Here is a 4756-nt window from a genome sequence, read left to right on the forward strand (position 1 = left end):
GCGCATTGTTAGTCAACAAAGCAGTGGAGACACCTCCATGGCAACGGGAAGCAGGAGGAGGAGGCTGCGAGGCCGACCTGTCCATCAGCGCCCCGTCCAGGATGAGCCGGGGGTGGCACGTCACACAAACATGGCACCGGAAGAAACGGGGCAGCTCCCTTTACACCCCCATTCCTGCTCATGCAAAGTCCTTCCCCTCAGCCTGCATTCTTTTATATTATAGATGTACAGCGTTATATCAAAGAACATTAACAACATTAAAAAAAACTCCGGATGTGTTGAGGTCGCCTGAACTGGCCGAAATGAAGATTCCTTATCTTCAGTAAGAGTCTGTCTTGTGCAAACTGTTTACTGCAGATTCCTTAGAGAACTCACTAGGCATAAACCAAATCCGGAAACTTTTCTCCAGCAACGCTCGAGCGCAGCCTATAGGAGGCACCCGACCCCAGCCCCTTTCTTTCAGCATCTTCCGATGTGGATCTCGAACTCCCTCCCAGTTTTGTTTGCCTTGTAATGACTCCCAGAGTATCCCCAGCGTGCTTGTAAAGAATGTCAAGTTTTAAAACGACAGGTTTCAAACCATGCTGTGACTGCGTAAAGCAAATCCCAGTCACAGACCCACACAAGGTGCATCTCTGGTGTTTGGACTCGGGACACAACTCAAAGTTGTGCAACAAATGTGCCCTTGTGTACCCTGAAGGTGATCTGGGACCAAGAAGCGAAGCTGTAATTCATCGAACAGAAGCAGTCATGGCCCTTTCATGAACCTGGCTCCAAGCCCGTCACCGCGAGAGGTCATCTTTGTGGGTGAAGTCCTCCAGTAAGTCCAAACACAAACAAGCATTTGAAATGCAACGGGTCTCGCGTTTGCTCATGTTAGAGCTGATAGCGTTGTAAACTCCTAACCCGACTTTTCACCTATCGGCAAAAGTGCATTTAAGTACGTAACCCGAAAAAGTGCAATTAACTCTGTAAAGCGCTCGACTTCTGCCAAGCGAAATCGCGCTAGTAAATTAGAGAAAAAGAAGTCCACGAGCCGGACAGAAAACAGCGAGCCTCGCATGTTTTCTGTACTTGGTCGCTGCGCTCGAGGAGGGCTAGCCACCGGAAAAGGCATGACGTATGTATGCCTTCCACTAATGAAAGCAAGCAGATTTTATTAAGCAAGCCCATGAACCAATGAAAAACACTGACGTGACGTCGACAGGGCTCCGAGCCCTTTTCTAAACACTAAAGCGTCTCGCTGCGATACACATGTGCGAGCGCATGCAACGCAGGCTCGACCCTAAAAAGTGAAACCGGACTTGACACCTTCCTACCACTTTGTATCCAAAGAGAAGGCGCAAGGGTGTCAAGATGTCAGTCGGTCTCCCTCCAGCACCTGGGTAGCAGAGCAGATTCTACTATTTCTGGCGCGCCCAGAGTTTCATAGTCTTCGGTGATGCCATAGCAAATTGAAGCCTTCAAGAAGGCCATGCTGCAGATTTCTGATGCATTTCCAGCTCCCTTAGACGCACCATCAGGCCGCAAGGGACTGCAGGGGTCTTCAGTTGGGTTACTGCCCACAGGAGCATTCTGTGCCACATTTCACCATTCATGGCCCAGGCAGAGTCCACACCGACTATAGTACAGACTCATCATATCAAGACGTCTTGGCGACCAGGACGGGCTATCTGCTCAGCTTAAACCCCAGTAGGGGAGGGAGCTGACATTTTGCATGCTCTTAAAATCATTTTGACAAATTTGTCAATAATTAAACAGGATCTTCTGACCTGGGGCCAGATGTAGCAAATGTTTTTACTCATTCTGTGTCTATGGGAAAAAGCGTTCGTACATATGGCCCTAGTTTGAAAAACAGGAACCAGCAGCTGTGTATAATCTAATATCGAGCCACATCTCGCTCCTAGCGATGTTGGGATGCTGTATTCTAGAGACGTTTTCCAGATCCAGCCTGGTGCCTGGGGTATCCACAAGGCAAACAATCTGCAGGAATAAATATCCATCAAGAATCTAGTTTAGGCTAAATTAAGTCCCCTTTGGGGTAAAAGAAGCACATTTCCGATGAACACATTGATCCCTCTGGAAAAATGTCTATATCCTGGACACACCGGATCAGAAGGCTTGTGCATGAGGGAGAGGGATGCTGATGCCCTATTTCACAGCAAGGTTTTGACTGAGAGGAGCAGGTAAAGTAATGCAGGGACCAATTTAGATCACATGTGATGGCCTTATCAGCAGTGGAAAAGAGCCCCATGGCTATTTCTACCGGGTATATGGCTGCTAAAAAAAGACCTTGCAGGAGTCCGCCTAAATACATGTGGGTGGCGAATGGGTACGTCTTCCAAGAGCAGGTGAGAGAATTGTCCTTGTGCAAGGACCAGTGTGACAAAACCTCATATACCTGTATCTGGCTATACAAGAATCTCAAGAATTTTAGAGGTAATAATCGAAACATAGCTCCTCACAAACCAAGCACTCGCAATGGGTGACTCCGGAGGGGCTGCACTTTGAGACAGTCTTGTCTTTGTGTATGACTGAACGTGAAAGAGTTGTGTAGTTTGCTAGAGAAGCCAAGTCTGGAGCCACCAAGTAAACAGAGAACCAGACTGTACAAGATCCTAGATTCGTGCCCCATTCAAGAGTAAAAGTTTTCACTTTTTTTTCCTCTAAAGATAGGTGATTTCAGACATAGTTCAACAGTGTCCAAGGTGCACAGAATAATACACTCTGTACTTTTCAACAAGGTGCATGGAAGAACGAGTTACTTATCTTCAGTAACACATTATCTGGTAGAGACAATATCTAACTCCAGATTCCTTACCTTTGAATTTCCCAGGCGTCAAATTGGATCTGGAAACGTTTGTGTGAGCAGTACTGTAGGAAGCTGGCCTGGTGTGTGGTAGACACCTGTGGTGCTTGCACCTCATACCAAGGTCCAGGCAACTCCCTATTAGTGAATGAAGACAGTGTCTAGGAAGCCAGGGCTCTCTAGTGGTGGCTGTGATGAGCAGCCAAGACTTATCTAGGAGGAGTGTAAAGCACTTGCAATACCACAGCAGTCACCAGTAACTTATCCCACATGGAATGAACCACACAGTGTTGCAAAAATAAAGGTACTTCATTACAGTAACACTGAACTAGATTACTTATGGCCAGTCCCCCAAATGGAGGTAAGTACACACTAAATATTGGGAATTAGCATATAGAAACAACAAGCATTGGCAAGAACTAGTGAAAAATAGCTAGGGCCCTATAGAGGGGCCAAACCATATACTAAAATAGTTGAATGCGAAGTGAGGTCCCCCTACCCAAGTATGTGGAGCATTTAGAAGGGAGCTGGGAGAACTCAGGACCCCAAGAGGTGACCTTTAGCAACCAGGAGAGCAGAGATAAGTTACCTGGTCTTCCCAAAGACTAGCAAGGGGACTTGGAAAAGGAAGATTGCAAGGCCAGGACCAGTCCAGTGGAACCCAACGGTGGATTCTGGAAGAAAAGGACCTGAAAAAGAAGGGGACAGGAGTGCCTAGACAGGGCAGGAGCGACTACCCACCCTTCTGTGGATGAAGATCTGGGTCAACAGGGGAAGATAAAGATCAGCTGTGGAGCCCTTGGAGTTGTGCAGATGTCCCACGCCGGTTGCCGGGTCGCAGGTGGTCAAGAGGACCATCAACAAGCCTTGGTAGATGCAAATCTGGGCAGAAGAGGACCAGCAAGGACCTGGGGACTCGCCCCTTGGAGGGGAGTCCGAGCTGACCATCAGCACTCGAGAGAGCCAGCAGAAGCAATCGCAGCCCCCACAGGCAACCCACTGGCAGCAGGCACATTAAGTTGCAATGAGGCAACACACCTGGCGAGGAGTCCCACATCATTGGAGCAGCAGAAGAGACACTGTCCTTGCAAGGATGAAGTGCTGGAGGCAGGGGCTACTTGGAGACTGAAGATCACCAGAGTCAAGAAGCCTTGGTTGCTGCAAGAGTCACTGTGCACAGGGATACTGTTCTGCAAGGACAGGCTAGGGCTCACTATTTCCCAAGTTAGAAAGCAGGTAGAGAGGACCAAGAGGACTACTCAGAACCACCACCTGTGTTGGAGATTCTTCCTGGAGCTGGATGGCAGAACATCGCAGCGACCAGTCGTCGCTGCCTTAGGTGCCTGCGAATGCAGGGGAGTGACTCCTTCATTTCAAGGGAGATTCCTTCTGGCTTCTTTGGTGCAGCTGAAGTCTTGCCGACCCCAGAGGATGCACAGCCAGGGAAATGTTGCAAATGCTGTAAGGAGCAGAAGAAGCAATGTTGCAAGGTGAGGTAGTCTCAGGAGTTGCAGGCTTGCTTGGTTCCTGAAGAGTGCATCAGCGTTTCTGATGGCCAGGAGTAAATGAGGTCGATGCAGAGGTGTCCTGATGGAGTCTTGCATGCCAAATCTGGGGACCCACCCACAAGGGAGTCCCTAAATAGCCTAAACAGGGGGCTTAGTAACTCTGCAGGGTGACCACCTATCAGAGGGGGTCACTGATGTCAGTCACCTGTCCTTACCAACCAAATGCTCCCAGGGGCCTCTGCACATCTTTTTTCCAAGATGGTAGAATCAAGTGGCCTCCTGGAGGAGCTCTGGACACTTCCCTAGGGGAGGAGCTGGACAGGGGAGTGGTCACTTCCCTGTCCTTTGTGCAGTTTCACGCCAGAACCTGAACTGGAGTTCCTGAACTCATACATTCTGAATTATGCAAGGAGGGCACCAAATGTGCCCCTTCAAAAGC

This window comes from Pleurodeles waltl, chromosome 12 (genome assembly GCF_031143425.1).
Source record: "Pleurodeles waltl isolate 20211129_DDA chromosome 12, aPleWal1.hap1.20221129, whole genome shotgun sequence".
Lineage (NCBI taxonomy): Eukaryota > Metazoa > Chordata > Amphibia > Caudata > Salamandridae > Pleurodeles > Pleurodeles waltl.